At 54.9% G+C, this 27,098-nt stretch overlaps 1 protein-coding gene across 1 annotated transcript in view; it reads left to right on the top strand.

The window, feature by feature from the left end:
- SLC9A1 (solute carrier family 9 member A1) overlaps positions 1–27,098 on the top strand; it is a gene marked incomplete at both ends in the record, with an annotated part of 43,035 nt that overhangs the window by 5,316 nt on the left and 10,621 nt on the right. The gene's annotated exons all lie outside the window — the stretch shown is intronic.

Raw genomic sequence — 27,098 nt, 5'->3', positions numbered from 1 at the left:
TAGCAAGTAAGTGGCAAAGGACCAGGTCCTGGACTTTTTAAACCCAAGGTCTGATCCTCTTTCCTGCCTGACTGACATGCTGGGTCACTGCAAGGACCATGGAGAGCTAGTGGTCCAAAGGGACTTTGAGGAGAGTGAATAACCAGACACATGCACACTGGTTACCCGAACGGTCGTCAGGAGGGACATCAGTTCCCTGCAGGAGGAAGGGCTGAAGGGGCACTGGTCTGGAACCCAGGTCAGCCCAGGTCAGTTGAGGTCTGACTTCTTATCAAGCCCTGAATTTCTCCAGGAGCAGAAAGGAGAGGCAGAGAAGTGGATTACTGGATGGGGTGGGTGGGGTGGGGTGGGGGAGAGGTCAGGAAATCTGAGATCTGGCCATATCTCTCTCCTGCCTAGCTGTGTGACCTTAAGCACAAAGCATAACTTGTCTGAGCCCGCTTCCTTATTTGTGGATGTTAAATATTTGTTACTTATATTTGCTGCCGTTTATTAAGCTCCTATTTCAGAGGCTGTGGCAGGCACTCATAGGATTAGAAAACACTGGGGTTTAAGCCCAGATCTGTGTGACTTCGGCGCCCACGTCTATTTCCATCACTGTGCCCTGGTTCCCTTTCAGCTCAGAAGTTTATTTTTCCCACAGTCATTTTGAGCAGGAAAGGTTTAAAGACTTCTGTCTGTCAAGTCCTGGCTGCCCTGGATCATTTCTAAGGTTTGCGGGGAAGCGGTGACCTGCTCCAAGTCCCACAGCGCGGCAAACAGCTCTTCTCAGAAGTGGTGGCACTGAGAACGCAGGGCGGGCAGGGAGGCACCGAGGGGCCCAGCTCCCTGTGGGAATGCCACCCTGCTCACAGCCTGCCTCCTTCCCCCACCTCTGCCCGACACCCTCTTTTCCTTCCACGGTGGGGAGAGAAGGCTCACTCAGCAAACCCAGGACCCAGCTTATCCCTGAGTCATCCATCGCCTGTGTGGGCCTCGCTTCGTAGCACTCACTCCCCCCTGCAAAAGTCTGAGTCAGACATGTCTCCCCAAGGTTGTCTGCACGCACCGCACTGGGCCAAACCGTCTCTTTAGATGCCGATAAACATCAACTGATACTTTAAGGCAACCCGTGATTATATGTGGGTATTTTTAATCTTATGGGCTAATCTAATTTTAACTGAACTAAGTTTTGGATTGGGCCTGGAGAAGTGTCCTACCCACTTTCCTGGGATCATGCTGACTTTGTTTTCCTCCCCCTATAGCTCATTTAACCTGCACAACCAGTTTAGGGGTATAATAGGCCAGATCTGACCCCTGAGTTCTAATACTGATTTATTGAGAACCTGGAGTTTCTCAAGTTCCCCCAGCAAGTTCTTCCCTGAAAAGCTGTGTCCACAAGCATGTTGTGTCCAGTGCAGTTAAAGATGAGAACCTGTTCTTTTTAACCCTTACTGTCCCTTGGGGGACCCTTTCCCTCAGCCCAGACTGGTCCTTCCGTCATGCTCAGCCTGTTTGTGACCAGGCCCCTGAAGGTGGAGGGCAACTTCACAGCTGTGTGTCAGACAGAGCCCACAAAGGCTGTGTCTTGGCTGGCTGGCCAGACTGAGAGCGGCCTATTCTCCTGTTCAAGCTGGGGTAGAAGAGGCAGGTCAGCCCGGTGGTGGTCCAGCCCGGAGCCAAGAAGAGTGAAGGCCAGGCCCTGCTCATGAGGAACTTCCAGTCAGCTCAGAAAGTGGTGGAACCTACATGAGGGCTGGGCCGACTCCTGGCACAGTTCAGAGGGCAGAGCAGTCCCTGAGGCCAGGGATGGTGAGGAAAGGCTTCTCCAAGGAGGTGGAACTTGAGCTAGTCTTGAAAGATGGAGCAGTATTAGATAAGCAGGCAGGACAGAGCGCACCGATGCACAGAAGCCCCATGAGGACAGGGCCTTTGTTTGCTTCCTTATCTGTGCCTGAGAGTGAGGGGAATGAATGAGCAAGGACCGACTTCTGTACAGAAATAGGGTCCAGATGAAGCCTTTGGAGCAGACAAGAAGCCAGTTTGCTCAGAGAGGAGAGAGAGCAGAGCAGGGTTGGAGAGTCTAGTGGCCAGACTGAAAGGGAGCTGAGCAGAGCTTGGAGAGCAGCACTCAGAGATGCTTCAGGCGCCAGCCTGGGTGTAAGCCTGCTGCCTGGCCTCCTCCATCTCTCCCTCCCACTCTCTCTTCCTCCCTCCTCCTCCCTCCCTTCCCCCCTCCCTCTTGTCTCTCAGCTTGGCTCTAATGGAGGATCTGCCAGGCATTCTCTGGGCTGGGTGGGGTCGCTTTGGGAAAGTCTGGGTATGCCCTCGGTTGGTGTAAGTAAAAGCGAGATACCAGAGCCTCCTCAGAGAGCTGCCCAGAGCCCTAATTGAATTAGGCTTTTCCTAGGAAGATCCCTTAAACCATCAACCATGCTGTGACTGTGAATTAATGAGACCAGTTGGTCATAAACCATGCAGAAAGCTATTTTATTAATTTATAGTTGTACCTGGGCAGGTTGACTTACGGCTTCTCTTTGTTTTTATGTCTGTGTTTGGGGTGGACTGGGGCTAGAACCTCCTTTCTGTGACCGATTTATTTTTATCATACAAATAAATAACAGTACAGAGTGGTGGGTGTCTAGGTCAAAAGTAAAAGTCCCCCCCCTCCTCACCTCTGTCACGCTCCCCAGGGGTTACCACTGTTAACTTGTGCACCTTCCAGAAGTCCCCAATGCAGACACTGAGTGTGGGAACAGATTCAGCTTTCATAAAGCCATTCATGTAAAGGCAAAGGGCCCTAGGCCGGGAATCAGGGACCCGGGACTAGTATTGGCCTGTAGTAACTTATTTTGCCTCCCTGGGCCTTTATTTCACTGTCTGTCAACTTCGGTTGTTTTAAAGACTCTGGGGCTTTCCAGCTGGAAAAGCAGTGATGCCAGGGAAGCCCCTGGCCCCGGAAGACCCCGGGCAGACTGAGACCCTCAAGGGAATTTCTGCAACCCCATCCTTTGGGGGATGGGCTAGGGCCTTCAAAGCACAGAATTTTCAAGTACAGGGTCATGGTCACCTGCAATTCTAGCTCAGGGTTTGGGGGTTGAATGAATGGGCCCACAGAGAGCCAGCTCTCTTGCTGGGGAGGCGAGACAGTACAAAAGGGAAAAAGCACAGGTGGAAAATTGTATGGCTCAGGCTGGGTGCCAGGAGAATCAGTGGGAGGAGACATGAGGCATGGCTGCCTGAAAAGGAGGTGGCTTTGGGTGGTGGGCCAGGTGGAGAAGAGAAATATCATTCGGAAGGACTTGCTGTAAGAAGGGATCCTGGCCTAGGTGGCAGTTGGGCCAGATGACCTGCTGTTCTTCTAGGATCTAGGTTTCTAAGATTTTTCCTGAGTGTATGATGTCATTCAGGAGACCCATGGAACCCCCCTCCCCCAATAATCTGCAGAGGTGTGTTTTTATCAGAAGGAGAAGGCCCATAGTAGCCACAGATTCTCAGAGGAATCTGCCCCCGAAAGGTTTCAAGCTTCTGCTCTCAAGGATACAGGGTTTTGGTACTTTCTTTTAAGATTTTTTTTTTTAAATTTTATTTATGCATACAAGAACTGGGGTTTAGGTCAGAGGTACTGGGGCGGGTGGGGGGGGGGCGGGGCGTGTGAGAGGATTCACCAGAGACAGAGTGGGGAGAATAGGTGGATCTACTGAAATACACTGCTGAGGGGAGCAGCAGGAGCAACAGGAGAGGTCTGCGGTGCCATGTGGATCAGCTCCCTGGCCAAGGATCCAACTCGTGCTACAGTGGATTCAGATTGCTTCATAGTGCTGAGACTTAACCCCTTGTGCCTCCAGGGAGGCCCAGTTTTGGTACTTAATCTGGAATGGGAGGGGTTAGCTTGGGGGCCATGGGGAATGGACCCGGTCAGAGTGAGTAAGCAGTGTCCTGGGAGGGGAGACGGAAAGAGGACTCAGTCAGAAAAACTTTTCTGCACCGGGGACCATGACAGATGCAGCAGTTCCTCAGGCCCTGGACACAGGGAAGGTACTGGTGCTTTCTGCCCCCTGGTCTGCTGGTTTCCATGATGAGCCCAGCTCACACCTAAGGAAGGTGTAATTCAGGTTAGGGTCCAGATACCCCCAAGCCTCTGTTAGGAAAAGCAGCTGCCTTTGAGGGCCAGAAACAAGGGTGAGCTCTAAAGGGAGTAGATCTTGAGGGGCGGTGCTAGGAGCCCCAGTTGGCCTCTGTTGTTTCCTGGACCATGTCTCCCTTTCCTATTCTCATCCTACTGCTGGGAGTAAAAGGAAAGAATATTGTTCTCCCTTTAGAATGTCAGAGGTGGAAAGAACCTCATCACAGGCTGTGGCCTCAGTGCCCAAAGAGGAAAAGGATCCAGTTCTCTCATTTCCAGGTGCCCAGAGTCACACAGGAATTAGTGGCAGAGGCAGCTCTCCCTGCTCTTTGAACTATTCCAGGGGTCTCTAAGCTGAAAGAGTCTGGATCAAGAGGAGGGGCTGTGGCGTTTGGCCTGGATGTTGGTACTTAAGCATCAGCAGCTGTCCAGTAGGCCCAGTCAGCCTGGCCGGGCCACCTCCGGCTGGAGTATCTATTGGAAAGCTATTCCAGGCAGGGAAGCCATTTGGCCTAGGCCACACCCTTGCAGCAGTACCAAGTGCTAGACTCCGACCTCTGAGCCGGCTGAGCACCTTCTGCCCTCACCCTTTGAGTCTCTGGCCTTTGTAGTCCATCACCATTCAATGCTGTGCCTGGGTGCTGTGCTTTTTATAGTATCTTTGCCATCAAACCAGTTATAAGCTCCTTATCAATCCTGGGTCCTGGGTCAGGGCCCACAGGAATCTAGATGCTGTACCAGGTAGGTAGGATGCCAGCCTGAGGAGGGGCCAGCTCACCTAGCTGAGCACAGCCCAAGTCTCCTATTATAGCTGGGTGGGGGAGGGAAGCCCGGGCCTGCCCTGCCCTTCCGGGCGCCCGGCCAGTGGGGTGAACAGAGATGCAGAGCTGAGTCGCGACTGGTCTGAGAAATATCATGTTGATGCGTGACTGGGGTGCAGTTCAAGGTGCAGATGGAATTCCATGAGGGTTCAGAAGGCAGAAGGACCTTCCCTCCTGGGAGGATTTCAGGAAGGTTTGGTGGGGAGAGTGGGGGGTGGGCGTTGACATTGGCCTTGAGGGTAGGCAGGATATAGATGAGTTGCTGGAGTGAAGCAGGTCTTCCTGGGCACTGCTGGAAGCTCCCCTGGGGCAGCCCTCTGGGTTGAAGGAGCATCCCAGGGCTGGGCCCTGTGAAAACAGTGTGGGGTCAGGAATAGGCTCTGCAACCGGACAGGCCTGGGATAGAGCTCGACTCCCCTTTGAGTCTAACTTGACTTTGAGGATCACAGGGCAATGCCTGGCAGGGATGTTAGGAGGGTTCAAGGTGGCACAGAGCTGGGCACATTATGAACACCCAGTAAGTGGTGGCGCTCTGGAGCTGTTCCAGGATCATGAGGAAGAGGAATCCCACATGCCTTCGCTTTCTCCTGAACCTCCCAGTAAGCCAGACTTACTGATGCCCTACTGTGTTCCAGTGCTATAGCAACAAATAATGGTTATTCTTTCAATGAGGACACCCCTAAGGTGGCTCGACCAACATATATCAGGAAACCTTCTAGGGAGATACTGTTATTTTCCTCTTCACAAGTGGAGACAGAGGCACAGAGAGGTTAGTGACTTACGTTAGCCACATTGTGGTACAGCTGAAGTCAGACCCAGGCCTTCCACTGTAAGGCCTGTGCTGTTTCTCCTGCCTTACAGTCCTTTAACCACCTTGCTGGAGTAACAGACCTCACTGCTTAAAACATTTAAGGAGCAAAGCACGTTTTGTGTGAAAACCTGATGTGCAGCTATAAAAGTACTACGTTTTGCAGAACAGATGATGGTTTTTAAAATAGGCCTTGCTGTGATCAGGTGCCAGGGGAACTGGGCCAGTGCTGAGGGCAGAAGGCTCTGCCACATCCTCGCTGCATCACATGGTCCAAGCCTCAGTTTCCCCAGTTAGTAGGGCAATGTCTATAAAGCCCTGAGAACATTGTAAGCTTCAGAGTGGGAGTACCTACTCCTTAAGCATTATAAGGAAGAGGAAATGAGGGTGGGGGCTGATTTTAGGTGTGTGGGCTGGAGGGCATGGGGTGGGGCTGAATGTCACCTGCTGGTGGTGGGTGCTGGGGGGTGTGCAGAAGAGACCGTGAGCTGAAGTGTGTGAGCTTGGTTGGGAGTGGGGGACACACATTGATCCGTGCCTCATAAATGCAGCGCTGAAGATGGAAAGATGAATAAATATAACCTAGCCTCACGGGAGAGGCCCGCATGTAAACAGCCCCATGTGATGCGCTGTGAGTGCCGCAGCTGTGGGTACACTGGAGGAGTTGGGTGGGCGGTGGAGTGGGGAAGGCTTCCCGGCTCCTGGAGGTTAGGTAGGAGTTTGTTCCACTCCCTCGGAGGGAGGAGCTGGGAGAGGCATTGACAGGCATAAGGCAGCGCCAGAGAGAGTGCTCTGGCCTTTGCTTCTGAAACCCAGTTGGGCTTTCTCCACCCCCTTCACCTCACCCCAAACACACTTCTCCCACCTGTCTAGCTGGCTCCCTCCCTGTGGGGCAGTGGATTCTAACCAAATGTGTCACCGTTATGTGGGCGATTAGGTGGAGGCTGCCGTCAGTGGAGGCTGAACTTGTAGGGGGCTCTGCTCCCGCATCCTTGTCTCAGGGTCACCACAACCCTGAGGGGTGCCAGTCATCCATCTGCCTTCACCCAAGGACGATTGAGTGCTTGATGATGGCTGGGCTGTTGCCCTGAAGGCCTCGGGGATGGGGGACACGCCTGGGCTGAGCAGGGAGCAGTGGCCATGGTGCTGGTTGCCTTCCAGAGACAGAGTGAGGGTAGCGGATTCTTCGGGGGTCCCGGCTGCTAAAGCTCTGAGAAGAGGGTGTGAGTGGGCACCTGAGAGGAGGCCCGACCAGCTAGGGGGAGTCTGGACGGGGTGGGGGGGTCGGAGAGAAGATTGCATAGACGGGCTGGGCTGGATTGAATTCCCAAGCACCTCGAACTCCAGCCACATGGTGCCGACGGTGCCAGGGCTTCTCAGGCTGGCGGAAAGCACAGGGCCCTGAGTACAGAGCTCGCCCTTCTTTTTTTTTTAAGATTTATTTATTTATTTATTTACACAAGCACTGGGTACAGTCAGAAGTGCGGGAGGGTGAGAGAATTCACCAGAGCCAGAGCGGGGAGCAGAGCAGGCAGAAGGACCGAAGTACACTGCTGAGGGGAGCAGCGGGCGGCAGGAGAGGTCTGCGCGCCATGTGGGACCCTCCTCCGGTGGCCGGGGAGCGGCCGGGGATCGAACCGACGCTGCAGAGGCTGTGGGCAGCTTCGCAACCCAGCGCTCAACCGCTGCGCCACTGGGGAGGCCCCAGAGCTCACCCTTTACCCCGTCTCCACTTCTGCTCTCCCTGCCCAAGCCAGGAGCCTCTCTAACCTGGGACACCGTGGCCAGAACCGTCTCGTGCCTGTAGTCTGTTCTCTCAGAGCGCCCAGAGGTGTGAGCCAGAGCACCCCTGCTGACAGCCTTGAAATTGCTTCTTAATGAACTTGAGATAAATCCAGGAGCTATGGCCGGCACCTCTGCCCACCTCTGCCTGCTGCTCTTTCCCTTCCCCACTCATCCCAGCCTCCTTGGGCTCCTCAGACACCGAGCCTCACTGGCCTGTCCGTCCATGCAGTGGTCCCACTTGCCTGTCCCAGCCCATACACCCCCAGGCCCGCTCCCTCAGTCAGACCTTTCTTCAGCGAGGCTGCCCTGCCCACCAGTCTAGTGTGTGGCACACCTCCAGACACCCCCACATCAGACTCTGTTCTGGGTGCTGGGGGCAGAGCCAGGAGCAAGAGGAGGAAGTTCCTGATGCGGTCCCCCCTCCCCGCCGCTAGCGTGGGGAGTTAGACAGTGGGCACAACGTCAGTGGCCACAGGAGTAACTGAGAGATTCGGGCTACCCTGTATGATCAGCAAAGGCCTCCCCAAGGAGGTGACTTTTGAGCTGAGCAGTGGCGAGGAGCCTGGCTTTCCAAGGCCAGGGGCCTTGCAAGGTGTGTTTGAGAAGCCCAGAGTGGAAGAAGAGGGAAGGCAGAATGTGAGAATGAAGAGGAAGCAGGGGCGGGTAGTGCTGGGCCTGACTAGGTGCTGTGAGCGGGAGTACCGTGATGGTGGTTAGACCTGTGGGGGAGGGGAACGTGCAGCAGCCCGGGAGCCAGAAGGAGAGTTGGCTCTGGCAGAGCAGGTCCCTGGCCCACAGCTCCCTGGTCCCTCCCTGGTCCACAGCTGCTTTGCCCAGGCCTGTAAGAGCAACGAGGGTGAAGCTTCCAGACAGACACCTCTGGCCAGTCCAGACTGGGATGGGAGCTCTGTGCTGGGAAAGCCTTTCCCAGGGAGCAAGGATCGGGAATAGAGCAGGAAAGAGTGAGGGCACGTGAGGAAGGGAGGGGCTGAGTGGGGTGCCAGGCTCTGCTGGAGTCCTGCCCCCTCCTGCCCAGCTCAGCGCCCGCAGGCAGGCGGTCACCAGACCCGTCACGTGGGAGGCATGGCACCGCCAGCACCAGGCCCTGACATGCCTGCTCCCCGCCGAACCCTATGGTCCCACGTGGCCTGGGGAGTTGTCAGGCCCAGAAGGAGCAGGCCCAGAATCAGAAAACCAGCATCTGATGCTGGAAGGGATGCTGGAGACTGCACCGAGATCCAGGGGGTATAAATAGAAAACAGATTAAAAGGCTGGGCATCAGGGTCCTGGATTTGAATCCTGAGCCGGCTGGCAGGCATGTGGTCCTGGGGGTGCAGAGCTGTGGGGCACACCTAGTGGTGAGGGCTTCTTATGTCTGGTGAACAGCCCCTGCCCCACCCTCTCGAGTCAGAGGAGGAAGCAAGAGGCCCAATCGGAAATGACTTGCCCACAGGTCACTGGGGTTAGTGCAGTGACTTTCTTGTGATGGTGTAAGGGTCCTTCTTTCCTGCCCAGTTTCCTCTGGAACAGCCCCCTTCCTTCTGCAGGGGCAGGCGGTTGCCCCCAGGCCTCCCCTCTTTATCTTGCCTCTGAACACCTACTATGCCCCAGGCCCGGCAGTGTGGGAGGTGGCAGTCAACCTTGCGGTGCTGACGGTTTTGTGTGGGAGATAAGCATGTAAACAGCTAAAATACAAGGCAGGCTGGAGTGACCCAGGGAGGCAGCACAATGCAGCGTGGGCCCCGGCACAGACGTTCTCCATTCTGGCCCTGCCGCTTAAAATGTGGTGGGATGAGCCCTGAACCCAAATGGGGACCCCGAAGGCAGGCCACTGATCCAGAGCAGAGGGCCAGGCTCTCCTGTAGGTGTGGGAACTGCAGGGGTGTTAGGGGAGGTCTGGCCTGGCCGGCCTGTGTTTAGGGTTAAGGCTTTCCCGACAGGTGGAGAACGGACTCGATGAAGTTTTTCCCCAGTGTTCTTGGCTCTGGGAATTTTCCGCCTCCTCCCTCCATGGATAATTATCCTTCCTAGGAAACTGATCAGATGGGAAACTGCAGGAAATGGTTTAGAACAAGGATTGTGTAGGAGTTGGGGGGAGGGTGGAGAGGATGTGGCAGGGGAGGGGGATCCAAGCCAAGCAGCAGGAGGGGGCTTCTTTTGAGGGGGAGGGAGGGCAACCTGGGCAGGGCTGGAATTTAAAGCAGGGAGTGGGTGGCTTTCGGAGAACTGAGCCCCTCAAAGTTCCTCCACTCCTAGCCCCTGGTAGGAGGAGGGCATGAAGTTGAGTGGCAGGGTCCACCTCTTCTGGGTCAGTAGGAGCTGGGAAAGTGTGAGGCAGTGTTGCCCAGTGCTCTGGGCCTAGCTCTTCTGCTCAGCGGTCACATGGTCCATGAGGCCTTCTGCATCTGAAATTCCATCATTGTGAGTCAGGGCCTGTTGTGGCAGGTGGGTGTGCACTGAGCACCCTTTCCTGGCCCAGGGCTCTACATCTCAGCATCTGGTGGGCCCAAGCCTGACTTGTGGGCTTGCCTTGGTCCCATTTAGCCTTGCCTGCCATCCCTTAGCCAGCTCAGGGATGACCTCATGTAGTACCAGGCACACAGTGGCACAGAGACCGAGGCTTCAGGTGAACTAGGCTCCAGCAGGTGTGCAGGTGACTGATACAGGGTGTCAATGATTAGCAGGGAGGAGCAAGCGGGTCCCCACGTCTGAATCATGCAGAGGCTGCCTATGCAGGGCCTGGATGGTGGTGACCCAAGGCAACCTTCAACACAGTCAGGAAGCCCTCCCTATAGCCTGGCAGCGGAGGGTTGTCAGAGCCCGGCAGACCTGGCTTTGACCCTCAGCTCCACTGCTGCCAACTCTTGTCACCTCAGGCTGATTACCTGACCTAGGAGCATCGTTTTTCTGGAGGTAATTTTCCCCCACAGAGTTTTTGTGTTATACCTTTTTATTTGAGGAATAGCATCCGTGCACACATATATTAGGGTGCACTAATCTAAAAGTGTACAACTTAGTGGTTATTTATAAATGTTTGCATCCATGTTAACCACCACCCAGATCACAACAGGTCGGCTATGTTTCTCCTGAGGTCTGCTTGTGCCACCCCAAGTCTGCACCCCACATTCCTCTGAAGTAGCACTGTTCTGACTCCTGTCGAATCACTTGGTTGTAGCTCACATAAGCAGAATAGCACGACAGGTGCCTTCGAGCCTGGTGCTTCTGCTCAGCCTGCCCACGAGTCCTCTTGTCACACGGCCCAGGGGCTTGTCCTGCCAGAGGCCGTGCGGCGTGGCCTTGCGCAAACCACAGCCGGTTCACTCTCCTGTTGATGGGCACTTGGGTTGGGGCCCTTTTTGACAGTTATGAATAAAGCCACTATGAACATTCTTAGGCTCCATGGGGGTTTTGTGAGCATTAAATGAGATCATCTGTTAAGTATCCAGTACTGAGTTTTGACTCAGTGTAGAAGCTCAAAAAACCCCCTACTCCAGATTCTTGTTGTTCACAAAAAAGAAAAATACCCCAAATGCTACATTAATATATAAAAGAAAAAAATTCAGGTCACGTCCCTTCCCCGCCCTTGCTCCTCAGAGCTGAGCATTCTTCACAGCCCAGGGGCCCGCCTGGGCTTATTCCCTACAGTTGTGTAACTTTCTTCTTAATAAAAATTATTTCATAAAAACAATCATGTGGTCCAAAGTCGTTGGCATCTTGCTTTTCCCCATTAAATCTGAGCCTTCAAGAGTCCCTTCCACTGTGGTGAGGGAGGGTCAGGCCAGAGCCCCTGACCCAGTCCCCAGGAGCGGCTCCCTGACTTTCCTCTGTAGAACCTGGGCTCTGGGGTTGGGACCCCAAATACCCTGAGATTTGGTTTTCTTATTTTTAACATAGCTCCTGTTCCCATCTGAGAGGGGGCATGCCGAGGGTTAAGGACAAAGTACAAAGCAAGATGGAAAGTGAAGCATGTGGTTGTTGCGTAAACCCGTGGCTGCAGAGCTGGAGGCCTCTGAGGAGCAAGCCCAGTGCTTCCTCTTAACATGAGGAGGTCCTGGCGGGAGGGCCACGGAGCGGCCAGTGATGGTTCCAGAACGCGAGGCCTCCCTCTGAGGCGTCCCACTTTCCCACTCTCTCTGAGTCAGAGCTTGGCTCCCATGTTCTGAGTTTTATGTGCCTGGACCCTCTAATAGGAAAGAATGGCCCAGTCCCCCCACCTCACCCCTGGCCAAGCCCATTGGGGTGACTAGAACCTCCAAGTAGTGATGCCTGCTCACCATCCTCTGGTCTAGCAGTACCATGCAGCAGCTGCCCTCTCTAGACTAGTGCCTTCCTTGTCCTAATGTACCCCCAGACCTGGGCCTCTGCCAGTTCCCCACAGAGCCCTCTCCCTCATCCCAAGAAGCCAAGCAAGGACCCCTGCCCTATCCTCTCAGACAAAGTCCTGGATTGACTAGTCTCTAGAGTCTTCTAGCTCAGGATTTGGATTTCCTGAGCCTTCGCCTTCGCCCTCGTGGCTTCTGCAGGAGGATCGAAACAGGTCCCCCAGACCTGTGAGATTAGAGCCTAGGCTGAGGCTCGCCTTTCTCTGACTGGCCTTTCTCTGACTCACTTGCTTCTCCCGGAAGAATTCAGAGTGATAAGGTTTGCACAGGTGTCCCCGCTCTCCCAGTGTTTAGCCACCCAACGCAGTACCAGGCACCCAGTGGCAGAAGTGCCTTCTGAGGCCTGACTCCCGCCTCTCCAGAGCCACAGCTCAGGAGGAGGACCCCCATGGCAGTGATACCAGGGAGCCAGGCTGGGCCACCTGGGAGCGCCCTGTTGGTCTAGGTGCAGTTTGGGGAGAGGCTCTGACCCCTGGTGTCAGGGCAAAACTGTGGGGCCACACATTCAGGTGGCAGTGAGTGGTGATGTCGCAAAATCCCCAAACACAGGGGGCACTGCCACCTTAAACCAAGCACTTGCCTTGCATAGCATCATGCAGGCCCTCTGCCTTCATCTCAGGTAGTTGTCATCTGACCCATGGAGGTGGGTGGTGGTGTCCCCGTTTTATAAATGAGGGCCCCACAGAGGTTAACTAGCTTACCCAGGCTCACACCAGACAGTGGTGAAACTGGCCTTGAATCCCAGGAAGCCAGACTGAAAGGACCATCCGAGGTCCTCCCCGCATGTGGCCGAGCAGCCCCAGGCCAGGGCAGTGTGAGGACTGCATTCAGAAAAGGTGTTCTTTCCATTCCGTCGATTACTCGGGAGCCCTCAATCATTAACATCCCTGCCTCACGAGGACTCCATCTGGAGGTCCAGGCCCTGCAGTGGCTGCTTCCTCATTCCTGCTGCCACAGGTGTCCCTGCCTCTGTGCCACGTGCGAGATCATGCCAGGCAGGTGCTGACAGAGGCTTTCTTTATTCCTTCCTGGCCACAGGCAGTGACTTCTGGCATGGGCCAGTGGCAGGCAAGGAGTCCGGCTGGCACTTCTCACCTGCCTGGGGACCTGCACCCCCATCCTGTGGGCGGCTTCTCATAGATGGGCTGCTGGCCTCCAGCCAAGCACTCACTGCACAGCCACATCTGAGCTGAACTCAGAGCTGTGCCCGGAGGACCAAGTGGCACCGCAGGAAGCAGTAACCAGGATGCTTCCTACCAAGTTGCCTGGTGTGAGGGCAGAGCCTGGCCTCTGGGATCAAATACCAGTTTTGTTGCTTAGAGGGTGTGTACCATTTGGGAAGGTCTTTAGGCCCTGAGCCTCAATTTCTCTTCTGGAAAAGGGAAATATAGTGCTGACCTCCTGGCATGGCAGAGGTTAAATGAGAAAGTCTGGGGGCCTCCCTGGTGGCGCAAGGGGTTAAGCATCGCACTATGCAGCTATCCGTAGCCTCTGCAGCACAGGTTCGATCCCTGGCCAGGGTGGTGACCCACATGGCACAGCAGACCAATCCTGTCTCGTCCGCTGCTCCCCCCAAGCAGTGTATTTCAGTAGATCCATCTGTTCTGCTCCCCACTCTGTCTCTGGTGAATCCTCTCACTCCCTGCACCTCTGGCCTGTACCCCAGTTCTTGTATGCATAACTAAATCTTTAAAAAAAAATGAGGAAATCCAGCAGTCAGTGTTAAGTCTCCTTCCCACACTGGTGTGCAGCTGGAAGGCAGCACCGTGCCCCCCATGACAGGGCATACAGGTATTAAGCAGGGGCCCTGCAGACAGACCCAGGCCTGGGAGGTGCCCCAGAAGAGTTCCCTCCTCCTGCACTAGGGTGCCAGGCCTCCGTTCCCCTGCTGGCGAAGCACATGCACAAGCAGGCATATTGTGCTGTTGGGGCCTTAGAAGTTTAGAGAAGGTAGGTGGCTCACTCACACAGCAAGCAGCAGACCAAAGTGAACCAGAGTTCCTGCCCTGGCACAGCGGGACAGAGAGCCAGGACTCAGAGCTCGAGGCAGCATGGTTGGGCATCCGGAGTCCGAAGGACCAGGCCCCAGAGCCTGGGTTAAGTCCCTTCACCTTTCCCTGCCTCACTTTACTCAGCTGCAGAATGATGATGGTGATACCTACGTCAGATTTTCTGGAGAACCATGTGGAACCCCCCCATTCATTTCACATGAAGGGGATCTGGACCTACTGACTACTCATGCAAATGTCCCCATGGCAAGGCCAACCTGCTGGAACTAGCAGGTGGGAGAGAGACACGGACAGAGCCTCCCAGTGATGTGCTTAGAAGGAGGGGTAGGGTAGGAGCACGGCGCTACCCCGTGCAAGGACTGGCTTTGGAGTGGGACTCTTGGGTGTAAGTCTCAGCTCTGCCATCACCTTGCTGTGTGACCTGGACCGAGTCCCTGCCCCTCTCTGGGCTTTGTTTTGTATCTAGAGGGGTTAGATTAGAATGGCTGGAAAGCCTCTGCCTCCTTAACCTCCTCTGACTTCTTGCTGTGCCTCTTCTCCCCAGGAGAGGCCTGCCCTCCCCACGCTGTGCCTTGAGCCCTGGGCCCGCCTGGCACCGGGATGAAGGCCTGCAGCCGGCCGTGTCCTCATCTTTTCTCTGCAGTGTCCTCTAAAAGGGCAGCCTCCTCTGAGCATGCTCAGCTCTCACATCTACTCAGCCCGTCTGCTGGCTCCTGGAGACCTGAGGTGACAAACTGTCGCCAGTGGGCAGGGAAAGGAGGCAAGAGAGACCCTCCAGGAGTGACCTCTGTCTCAAACTCCATTGTGCTCAGCCAGCTGCAGTTTTTGAAAACAGGTGGGAGACTTTCAGGGCATCTTCTGGAGATAAAGGCCTTAGGGCACCTGCATCTGCATGGCCCAGGCACATGCACAGCTGCAGAACCTGCACTCGGGTCTGCAAGGAAACGTACAGATTATACATGGGACAAGTGGGCTCGGTGGGGCTCCAGAGAGCTGCTGCCTCCCCTCAGCCTCTCTTTGCCGCCTTCCGCCTCTCTTCTACCTCTTAACCTCCTCTCGGCTTCCTCTGCCTCCTTGAGCCTCCCTGAGCCGCTCTCAGCACCTCTGGGGACTCCTGCTGGCCAGGGTCGTCCTGGAACCCAAAGAGGACAGGGACAAGCGCCAAGCTCTGCCTCGGAGTAGCTGCCTCAGGCTGTGGCTGCTTCCCTGGCGCCTGAGCTCTGGTGCCAGCGGGCCCTCGCTCTCTGGGCTGGGGACCGAGTGCGGAGAGGCAGCCTGCCTTAGCTGAGCGCCGGCTCTGGCACCTTCACTTCAAGTACATGATCTCATCCGATCCCCACACAGTCCTTTGAGATAGCAGTGATTTTCAGCCTACTTTTCAGATGAAGTAACTGAGACTTGGAGGATGAGTACCTGCCAAGCAGACATGGCTAGTAGGTGGCAGAGCCGGGAAACCAGGCTTCCGGTTCTCAAGGGGGTTCCCTGCCTCTCCGGACTGGTGACTGAGTTTCGATTGAAACTTGGGACAGATCCCTGATGTGAAAACCTGCTTGTTTTTCCTAAGGCCTCCCTTCCACGCCTCTCCTTCGGGATCTCTCCACCTGCCCGTGCAGGGCACCAGGCCCAGCCCCTGTGTCCCGGTCCCCCAGAGTGCAGGCTGCCACCTCACCTCAGAGCCCAGCAGGGGGACCGGGCCCAGGCTCCACAGTGACTCCTGTTCAGGCAGGGGGCCCATGATTTTCCCAGGATGCCCTCGTCCAACCTGTCAGGCAGCCGCAGAGCCAGCCGAGAGCTGGAGGGTAGACACAGACACGCTCTCCTCCCCAAGAACTGAGAGGCCCCTGCCACCCCACCCCTCCCTCCAGCCTGCACTGAAAGCACAGTTCTCACAGTGAGTGCTGCAGCTTTGTTTGTTTCCTCTGAGTCTCTGCTTCCATCTCCTCCTCATCCTCACAGCCCCCTGTCCCGTGGGTTAAGTGGCACGGGGCAGAGGAAGGGGTGGGCTCAGGGGCAGCAGCCCCCTAGAGCTGGGACAGCAGTCAGCCTCCTTGTGGGTAGGACGGGGTTCTTCACCGCACCCCAGGCTACCTTGCAGTGACCTCACTCTACGCCAAGGCTGTTCTGGGCCCAGACACCACGCTTGTTGGCACAGACGAGAGTGAGTATTACAGAGCCTGGCTTTGTCCAGCAGCAGAGCTCACTGGTGTCAGAGCTGGAAAGGCTCTCAACACCCTCTGAGGATGGAGAAACTGAGGCCAGAGAGAGGCAAGAACTTGTTCAAAGCACCTAGAGAGTTGGTGGCAGGGTCTAAAGAGGAAACCCAGGTGTCCTGACTCCCATTCCAGGCTTGGTTCAAGCCATTCCTCTCCCCAGTGTAGCTCTCTGGTCTCGAGGCATTCGGCGGTCAGATGGAGGCAGGCTCACCCGATCTGCTAGAATCTGCAGGTGGCAGCACAGCCGCCCCTGGAGCCTAGACTTAATGTGCACGCTTGGACAGCTCTGCCTCAGGGCGCTGGGCCCTGGGCCCAGGGGCCCAGTTCCAGCTCCCAGGATTTCCTCCCTGAGGTGCTCCTAGGCAGGACTTCAATGCCACCCCAGGTTAGAGCCTGCCCGAGGCTTTGCTAGGGTCACCAGCTGGGGCTGGAATTCCCTCCCCGGGATATTTAAGCCCTGGGTGAGCACTGGCCCGGGAGTCTGAAGTCTTGGGCATATGACCTGGCTCTGCTGCCACCCATTTGATCTCGGAAAGTCTTTGGACTTCTCTGAAGTTCCGTTTTCTCACCTGTTGTTTACTGTGCAGGGGTTTCGTGAAAGGCCAGAGGAATGGCTGCTTTCTGACCATCTGAGTGATTATTTCCTCTTCAGCCTTCATGGTCATCTATGCCCAGTAGAAATTCTCTACCTACACACTCGTTGCCCTTCTCCTACCTTTCCAGATGCTGCTACTTGGCCTGGAAGGCCTCCCAGCACCTCAGCCCCAGCACTTCCTCCAGGCTCAGGTCAGTTCAGCTAGTGCTTCCTGCACACGGTGCTTAGCGCCAGACCCTGGCAGCCAGGCTAGATCCGACAGGGACTCTGCCCTCTGTCAGGCCGCCTCAGCGAGTCTTCATCCTTGCCGTGTGCCAGGCTCAGTGCTAGACACGAGGTCAAAGATGAATGGGATGGGAACCTCGAGGGGCATCTGGAGAGGAGATAGCAGCCAGCCGCACGGTGTGAACACTGTCGGAGAGACCGTATGTCCCCGAACCTGAGTGTGGCGAGAGTCTGCCCCGCTGGAGGAGGTGTGAGCTGGGGCCCAGCACGCCTCAGGGCTCTCAGGTCTTGTGTGGGCCTCCCCAACTTGTTAGGCTTTTGAGGCAGGAGATGCTCAGACGTTGAGCGAGTGTGGGTGTACCGTGTACCTGGCCTGTGGGAGCTGGGGCCTCGGAGACAGCCCTGGGTCGGGGGAGCCGTCAGCAAGCACGTCCAGGTCTTCAGGAAGTGGTAAGTGCTATAGAGAAAGAGAAGGCAGGGTCAGCAGAGGGAATGCTCTGTCCCCTGTGCAGTGCAGAGTATTTCAGAGGGAGCAGCAGGGTCCAGTGCCTGAGGGGGACTGTACTTGTGTGCAAGGAAAAGCTCAGAGGCTGTGGAGCTACAGAGCAGCTGGTGGGGTGCTGGTGGGTTTGTGGGGTGAGAGGGAAGTGCCAGGGTGATGCCAGCATTGGGGCCAGTGGTCATGGGACATGGGGATCACTGTAGGAGCAGGGGTGGGGTTACAGAAGGGAAGGTTCAGCCCCTGTCACTCTGCTGCCCCACCCCATGCACACCCGAACTCAGCCACCTCAGGGTCACCCCCACCCACCCCTCTGGCGCCTCCCACCTCTCTGGGGCACTCCTGGCTCATCCTCTGCAGGTCTTTTCTTTCAGTGATGTTGCCTGGCACTTCTGAGCCAAAATTGAGAGGTGACTGACACCCCTTCTTCATTGCCACCCCCAGATGCTGTGAAGCACGTATTAGATGCTGAGGTGAAGAGCTGGGAGGGGCTGAAGGAGCACCGTATGTCTCCACCCGGCCAGCTTTACCTAATCTTGTTCTCCCCTCACAGCCAAGTGTCTGACACTGGCTTTCTGCAGGGCTGTTGTCCTGGAAATGGTAACATTTCCTTGTGCTAACTCCCCACCGCCACCTCTTTCTACTCCACCTCCAGACCCAAGTGTGAGGATACTGTGAGCAAGTTCAGGTTATATATGATGGATTGAATTCATTGTTAGGCTTCTCAGCTAAGTGACGTTCAAGTGGTAGGGACATCAGCCATTTCGTATACTCAAGGTCCGTTTACTTCACAATTTGCATTCTGCAAACTCTACCCCACCCCTACCAAAAGGAAAAGAAAAGAAAAAATAACAGCTTTCCCATGGCTCTAAAGTTTCTAGAAATGGAATCTCTCCGGGTGTGGGACAAACTGGAGCTTGGGGCTCCTGCTACTGTGTGCAGGTCCTGAGAGCGGGCTGGAGGAGTCACAGACAGGACCCAGGAAGGGGGGGTCATGGCAAGGGGAGAGCCCCAGCTGGGAGCCACGCACCAGGGCACGGGGGGCACCAAGAAAGGAAGCGGATGGCACCTCAACTCTACACTAATTCCAGGTTCTGCTCCGGCTCGAGCATTCTGTGTTTTCCCCTCTCCTACACTCCAGGGTTGAAATTCAGGAGCTGAAAAGACCTCCCTTGTGAGGGAAATGATGAAGATTTCTCTAATGCCAACCATACCACAGGGAGGAGAAAGTGGAAGCCAAGGCCTCAGAGGCCAGGGGCACTCGGGGCTCTTAGCAGAGAATCTCAGACTATGCCACCCCAGCCTTCGCGCTGTGCATCTCCCCAGAGCAGTCAGGACGAGATGGCACAGGCCACGCCTTACCTACAGGGAGTCATCCACTGAGAGCTGGGGGGCTGGGGTGGCCTGGGCCTGCGAAATTGCTCTGTAGCCCTGAGTCTGTGACTCTGGGGGAGGTAAGTGCTCGTCCCTCTGAAAACAGTATTTGGGAATAATAATAGTACCCTCTGCATTAGAGTTGCCGAGGGAATAAAATAAGATCCTGTGGTAAAGTGCTTGGCGCAGGCCCTGCCTCATAGAAGCAGGATATAAAATGTACCATTTATACAGAATTTTAAACGTATAGATGCAGGAGAGTGTAGAAGTTTGGATATCAAACTGTCAACAGTGTAGACTTGGGAGTTGGGGGGTCTTACAGTGGGTGTAGAGAAAAGGGAGACTCACTAGCAGGTTATTCTTCTGCTTAATGCACTCACCTACTGTTGGAAGAAGTTGCAAATGACCACCAGTCATGTTTAAAATCCCTAATGCAATATATTTCCACTTGGAAAAAAGTAAAAATAAACCAATGTGTATGACAGGGCCCCCTACCAGGGACCCAAAGCAGCCAGGCTCTAGACAGACGTTCTGGAAGTCTGAAGTCTGACCCCACCCCTTGAGCTGCCACCCGGACTGGCTGCCTGGGGACCGCTCCCTTGCCAGGTCCTCTTGTTGCCTACTGGAGTTCTGTATCTTGTCAACACTCAGTGCCTGTTTACTGCCAGTTCCCAGCCCGGTCCCTCCCCTCCCCCGGTGTGAGTCATCTCCACCTCACTGCACTGCACGGGGACTTCCATCTGCAGCCTTTCCTGTGGGGGGTGGGGAGAATGTGCTGGAGCAAAATTCATTCAACAAATGTTTATAGAGTTTAGGTGATGGGGGATAGCAGGGGAGGGCTGGGTTAGGTACCAAGAGATGCTGCCCTCGCTGGGGATGATGAGGAGGGTCAACTGAAATGGGTCTTTGAGTCCCAGGGAGATGGCTGGTGGGAGAAGAGGCAGGGCCAGAGTAGGAGCTGGCTCAGGGCTAGCCAGGGTGATTGGGCCAAGCCTGCAGCATCATCTCAACCGCCTTGACTCAGTTCCTTCCACGACCTGCCTGCGCTACTTGCGTCGCAGCGTCTCCCCCACTGTATGGTCTTGTTTCTAGGCTGGCTGGAGGTTTCTGGGCCCTGGAAAGTCTTTTAAGGTTCTCTGTTCACACTCTCCCCTCAAACCCCTTACCTTTGAGACACCCCCCCCTCCTTCAGCCCCACCTCCTTTAAGCAACTACCACCCTTCCCTTTGCCTGCTTTCCGTGAGTCACTTTCTTGGGACCCAGGCCTTGAGCTGCAACGCCAGGTGAACACCGATACATAACTCTGCTCCTCAACTCGGAGGAGCACCTCGATCAACCGGGGGTTTTCAGTGAAGGCTTCCCAGAGGGGGTGACACCTGCACTGGGTTTTGAAAGGTGGGTAGAAGTTCAAGATGAAGACAAGTTTCCTCTGGTGCAGAAGTGGGGTTTGGAGACTTCCAGCCGCTGGAACACGGGGTTGATGGAGTTGATTTCTAAGGGTGGATGCTGAGCTGGGCCAGGATCAGGAATCCTGATTGCAGTTTACCTGCTCAGAGCAGACGCTCTCCTTAGGCCTCAAGAGGGCTCTGCAGTCGCTGCAGCACTCTGCTTATGCTCTCAAGTCTCCATGGCTGCCCAGCCCCTCCTGTCTGCGTGGCAGTACCTCTCCTGTGTCAGTCATCCCTGAAGTTTGTCCACCACTCCACAATGGACTAGTGCTTCAGTGTCCAGTCCTTCTATTCTCATTCGTCTCACACAAGGAAACTGAGGCCCGTCTGGTGCAATGATTTGCCCAAAGCCTCATTGTTGGTGACAGGCAGGGCTGGGTGGGCCTCAGACCTGAGTTTTGGTGCCTGTTCCCACCTGCTGTTTTCCTTGCCCCAGGTGGCCCAGCGTGTGCCACTTGTGTTCTCAGCTAGCTTTTAAGCTAATTCCGCCCAGGCTTGACGTTCTGGAGGGTGGGACTGTGTCTCCCTGAGAGTTGGGTTAAAGCAAGCAAGCATCAGAGGTGCCATTTGGGGGACAGTCTCTGCCAGGTACTGGAGCAGATTTATTTAAGACTGTTTTGGTGGGGGAGGCGCACTGCACAGTCTCTTTCTGTTGCTCCTGACAGCATCATCTTCATTGACGCAGCTTAGCACCAAGAGCTGGCCATCAGACCTGGGGTCCAGTGTTGCTTCTACCACTCCCAGCTAGGCATCCTTGGGCGAGCATCTCACCTCTCTGCACCTTGACTTATCTTCACAGCAGCACTCCTGATTAGATTTTGGCAAAATCTTGAAGTCAGCCTGCCATCCTATTTGTTTCTCTCTCCTTTTCCTCATCCATTCATTACCATACATCTTTCTGCTATATGCAGGGTTAATATGCTGGGCTCTGTAGACAATATAGTTTATAGAATGGTTTTTCTCCTGCTTCTCTGTCTGGCAAACTTCTATTGATCCTTTAAAACCCCTATTGAAATGGTCACTTTTGGGCCTCCCCGGTGGCGCAGCGGTTGAACGCTGGGTTGCGAAGCTGCCCGCAGCCTCTGCAGCGCCGGTTCGATCCCCGGCCACCGGGTGAGGGTCCCACATGGCACGCAGACCTCTCCTGCCGCCCGCTGCTCCCCTCAGCAGTGTACTTTGTCCATCTGCCTGTTCTGCTCCCTGCTCTGGCTCTGGTGAATGCTCTCACCCTCCTGCACTTCTGACTGTACCCAGTGCTTGTATAAATAAATAAATAAATCTTAAAAAAAAAAAAATGGTCACTTCTCTGGAAGTAACACCTACTCTTGACATTTCAGAGCAAACCCACCTCCTTCCTCTTCCCTATACTTACATCTAAAAAGTAAATTTTATCTAATTTACAAAGAGTTAATGCCTATGCTGGAGACCCAGATAACTCCAGAGAGTTCTCACCCTTAGGGAACTTAAAATCCAGTCATGGACAAGTACACACCAATGGGTCATAATGTAGAGTGAGTGATTCATATTCTCCTTGAAGAAAATTAGGGTAACAGCAGTCCCCACTTTTTGCTAACATTGAGGGTTGACTTTGTTTGGCATTCTTCACCCTTTTTTTTTCTCCTCTTGTACTCCAGAAGCCCTTGGAAATGGGCTTTTGCACAGATGGGGAAACTGAGGCTAGGAGATATAAAATAACTTGCCCAAGGCCACCCAACTAGTCAGTAGCTACACCCTGATGAGGACCCAGGGCAGGCGGTTAGTGCCACAGTCTCCCTGCTGGTCTACCTGTGAACTTGCCGAGGCAGCAAATCAGTCTGTTCTAGTCTGGTTTATCTTTCTGCCTGGTTATAACTGATGTTGATAATGGATGAATCAACACTAAGAAGAATCAGACTCAAAGAATCAGAGCCCCCGGGCCTCCCCTGGTGGCGCAGCGGTTGAGCGCTGGGTTGCGAAGCTGCCCGCGCCCTCTGCAGCGCCGGTTCGATCCCCGGCTGCTCCCCGGCCACCAGAGGAGGGTCCCACATGGCGCGCAGACCTCTCCTGCCGCCCGCTGCTCCCCTCAGCAGTGTACTTCGGTCCTTCTGCCTGCTCTGCTCCCCGCTCTGGCTCTGGTGAATTCTCTCACCCTCCCGCGCTTCTGACTCTACCCAGTGCTTGTACAAATAAATTAAAAAATAATAATAATAAATCTTTAAAAAAAAAAAAGTAAAATCTTTAAAAAAAAAAAAAAAAAGAAAAGAATCAGAGCCCCTCCTACCCCCAAAGGACCCTGCAGCCCCCGTGGAGCCCATGGCTGGGTACATACCAGGCAGGCACAGGCTGAACACTGTGAATTCCTACCTCCTTCTCTAGGAGGTTGATAGAAAAGACTGAGCCCTCCTATCTGAGTTAATGCAGGAGGGCTTCCTGGAGGGGGCAAGGCTTAAAAGAGGAAGCATTTCCCAAGGTCTTTATTAGGTCAGTAGAATGGAAAGGAGCAATGATGAGACTTCCCTGGAGAAGAGCCCATGGAAAGAAACACTACATCTGGTCCTCTGGGAACCATAAAATTTAAGACAGGAAACTTAAGACAGGAAAGAAGTAGAATAAATAGATTGGGTTTTAGAGGTAAAGGAGGAAAGTTTTATTTTTTGTTTTAATTTTTGGTTTTGTTTTGTTTTAGCCTGAGAGAAGCTTGAATGTGTTTGTAAACAGAGGGATGGATGCCAATGAACCACTTTGGACCTCTGTAGTCCTGGGCTGACCTCCCCTTAGAAATAAGAAAACCAGAGCTACTGTGATGGGTGGCTAAGAAGACAGCCTCTGGAGCCAGACCACCTGAGCTTAAGTCAGTTTCCAGCTCTGTGGCTTTGTGCAAGTTGTTTATCTTTCTGGACCTCAGTTTCCTCAGCTCTGAAATGAGGGGATGCTATTTGTGGCCTCCTGGCACTGTGGAGGTGCGAGTATAAAGGATTGTAGGGTGTGGGCTTTCACTGGAGGTGTTGCCTTTCATCACCGTAGTGGAGACTGGTTGCTGGGGCAGTTGAAGAGGGAGTTAAAGAAATGGAATCATTGTGCAACCAGGATCCCTTGGGACCTGGCCGAGTTGCAGCCCCAGAGCAGTGCTCGGGTCTGGAACTGGGACGGCAGGGCCCCTCACGTGCCCCCGGGTCTCTGGTGACCCCAGCACTGGTGGGCCAAGGAGGCCCTTTTCCCAGCACTCTCCTCGGAAGGCCCGGGCCAGGGGAGAGGTGCAGGAAATAGGATGGGGTGTGTGGTGTCCCTGACAACCAAGGGTGACATGGGGCAGCTTGCTGGCTCCAGCACGGCTGTCTCACAAATGGGGACCATCAGGAGCGTAAATAAAATGTTCATGGGGTGACGCTCAGGGAAGCTGCAGAGGAATCCGGAGCCCCTCACCATTGGAAGTTTGGTCAAGTCTGTTTAGTGTGCCTTTGTGTGTACCTGTAGGTGTGTGTGTAAGAGACAGTGCATGAAAGTCGTGAGTGTGTGTACGAGCTGTGAATGCGTGAGAATGATTACAAATTAAATTTAAAAAGAGATTGGGGGCCTCCCTGGTGGCACAAGGGGTTAAGCACAGCACTGTGAAGCTATCCGCAGCCTCTGTAGCACAAATTCGATCCCCGACAGGCCAGGGAGCTACCCACATGGTGCAGCAGACCTCTCCTGACTCTCCTAGTGCTCCCCTCAGCAGTGTATTTCAGTCAATCTGCCTGTTCAGCTCCCCACTCTGTTTCTGGTGAATCCTCTCAGCCCCCTGCATCTCTGGCCTGTACCCCAGCTTTTGTATGAATAAATAAATCTTTTAAAAAAAATAAAAATAGATTGGGAGCCTGGGTGCAGGAGAGTGAAGGAGTGTGTAAGCGAAAGAATGTGAAAGTGAGGGTGCACACATGAGTGTGTGTGTGACCGTGTGTCAGTGAATATAGGTGAATGTATGTGAGAGGGTGGGTGGACATGTGTACGAGTGAGTGAGTGTGCTCGGGAGACATGAGAATACGAGTGTGTGGTGTTAGGTGCAGGTAAGTGCCGTTTCACCCAGCACCCCAGGTCCCAGCTACCACTGAGCCTGCGTAGAATGAGGGCCACTCCCACCCCCTTCACCTAAAAGGGGCGCCAACCAGACATATCAGCAGGTCTGCGGGGTGCAGAGATGTGGAATTCCACACGGCCCTGTGCTGAGAGGCCTGGAGCCCCACAGGGGCCCTGGGCTGGAGGGGCCCTGGGTGTGAGCTTCGTGGTGGAACTGGCCATGTGACCTTCCTGGTCCCTGGTGCTTTGGAGTCAGTCTCCCAACCACGTGGTGGAGGATCTGGGTGACCCCAGTTCCAACTCTCAAGGGGCTGGATTTGATTCTAAATGCCTCTGCCCCACTCCTAATTCCATCCTGGTGACATCACCAGCGCAGCACATTTGGGCCCTGGAAGTTTTGCCTCATTTTTGGGCGTCTTGGAATCTGCCTCAGTGCTGGGCCTCAGTCAGGAGGTCTCAGCCCCGCCCATGCCCCTCTCACCAAACCAGGTTTTGGCAAATGTCCTGCACTTTCAGGGACCTCTTTGGGGTCATGCAGTGGGGTGAACTGGTGGAGCAGGGGGCCTCGGGAGAGGAGCAAGCCAGAACAAGCCCCGAGATCCACCCCTCCCCCCACCCTGGAAGTTGCTTTCCAGTAACTTGCCACCTACCCTTGGACAAGAAGCCAAGAGTGGATCCCAGACCTTCCTCCTCAGCCTTGGCCCGGCCTTCCCCACCCTGGCCCATGAGGGCCTGGAGGTCCCTCTGCTCCGAGAGGCAAGGGCAGAACAGAAGGCTCTGGGAGACCTGCTCAGGAAACATGGGTCCTGGGAGCTGACTCACTGCACCCGAGTCAGGAGGCCAGGACCAGGTTAGTCCTGCGTGACCCAACCTGTCCTGCCTCCTCTGAGCTCCACTTTGTCATGAGTCAAAAAAGAATGCTAGCTGTCCTTTCACCTAGTGATGGACACCCATGACCGAAGGTCAGGAAGAGCAAGCAGGTCATCCTGCGAGCTCCTCACGGAGGCTCTGAGCCACCTTGGCAACCCCAGAGCACACTATGGGCCTGGCTCAGAGGAAATAGCGGCTCAAGTGAAGGATCAGCGAGCTCTCCCTGTGACAGGTTTGAAGCACTTTCAGCCAGAGTGGAACTCCTCCCTTAGACTCTGGGGAAGCCCTGAGCCTTGCTGAGCCCCAGCTTTCTCTTCTGCAAAATGGGGACAGTGCCCCTTGCTCAGGGCTGTTGTGAGGACTAAGGAGGACGCTCCAGGCCCTGGCACAGCACCTGGCATCTGGTTCACCTGAGGAGAAACGGACATTCCTCCTGTTACTGTCCTTGTTCCACACGCAGTTGCTGGCCTCTGGTCTCCAGGACACAGTCTGGCACTTGCTGAGACCAGGACAGCTTCGTGGAATGGCCTGATGGCACAGACCGGTGGGGAGGCTTGAAATGCGAGGTGCGGTGGCAGCTGTCACCAACCTGCTCTGGGCTCTTAGTCTCTCCCTCTCCAGGCAGATGTTGGTGCGAATGCCAGGGCAGGTGGGGATAGGGTGTTGACAAAGGTCAGCGGCTGAAGCTGGGCTCCTGGCTTTGAGAAGCTGCTTTCTCCCATGCCTGCTCTGCTCTCCTGAATCCACATGCTGTCCTCACCTGGGGAGAGGGTTGGTGCAGAAGGGCATGTTCGTGCCTTGGCAGGGAGGAAAGATAGGAGAGGTTGATCTACTGGCTGTGGGGCTTGATGGAACTGGGGAGTCAGACCTGGATTCTAGCCTGGGCCTACTGCTGTTTTGCTGTGTGACCTTGGGCAAGTCCCTTCCCCTTTCTGAGTCTCAGATGCTCAATGTGGGGTTGGGCTAGAAACAGTGACAAATAGGGTTTGCCTCACAGGTCAAAACTGATTGCTGTGAGAGAGCAATCTGCAGCTGTGAGCAGCTCCATTTGGGGAGTCTGTGCCTGGAGGTGGCTGCGTGCGCTCTGCAGGCTTGCAGGGCTTGGGCCGCATGACCCCCACATTCCTGCTTGCGCTGACGTCTTATATTCTTCTGTGCGCCTCTATGTCTCCTTCCCTCCACATCACTTCCCCGCCAGCCAGTTGTTTCCCTTCTGCTTAGACACCTCCATAGCCGGAGCGCCCTGACCTCCCTCAGAGTTGGGAGGTTGTTACGCCCGGTGTTGAATTCCAATCTGCACTTGTACCCAGAGAGATGACTGGGGTTCAGGTAATGCTGTGAGGTACTCAGAGCCTTGGTAATGTTTAATTTCTGCCTTCTGAAGGTCTAAAGAGCTGCCACGTTCTGCTATTTTATGACTGTGACAGACAGTCTCTGCATATTCCTTGAAAACTGCCCTTAAAAACACCATCGGGGGCTTCCCCTGGTGGCGCAGCGGTTGAGCGCTGGGTTGCGAAGCTGCCCGTAGCCTCTGCGGCGCCTGTTCGATCCCCGGCTGCTCCCCGGCCACCGGAGGAGGGTCCCACATGGCGCGCAGACCTCTCCTGCCGCCCGCTGCTCCCCTCAGCAGTGTACTTCGGTCCTTCTGCCTGCTCTGCTCCCCGCTCTGGCTCTGGTGAATTCCCTCACCCTCCCGCGCTTCTGACTGTACCCAGTGCTTGTATAAATAAATCTTTAAAAAAAAAAAAAAAACACCATCGGGGTTTATCCAGCCATCCTGCAGGGCTGGCGTATCCCCTCCATCTTACAGCTGAGGGAGCCAAGGCTCAGTGAGCAGAGTGGGCCTCCGGACAAGGCTGGGCTCCTCTTGCCAGCTCCTGTCCTCGTCCCCAGCCCAGTCCCCAACCTCCTGTTCTTCTGGCTCCCCGC

The sequence above is a fragment of the Talpa europaea genome (assembly GCF_964194135.1).
Source record: "Talpa europaea genome assembly, chromosome: 9".
NCBI lineage: Eukaryota > Metazoa > Chordata > Mammalia > Eulipotyphla > Talpidae > Talpa > Talpa europaea.
The sequence above is the reverse complement of the archived record's forward strand: the minus strand, read 5'-3'. Positions and strand labels throughout refer to the sequence as shown.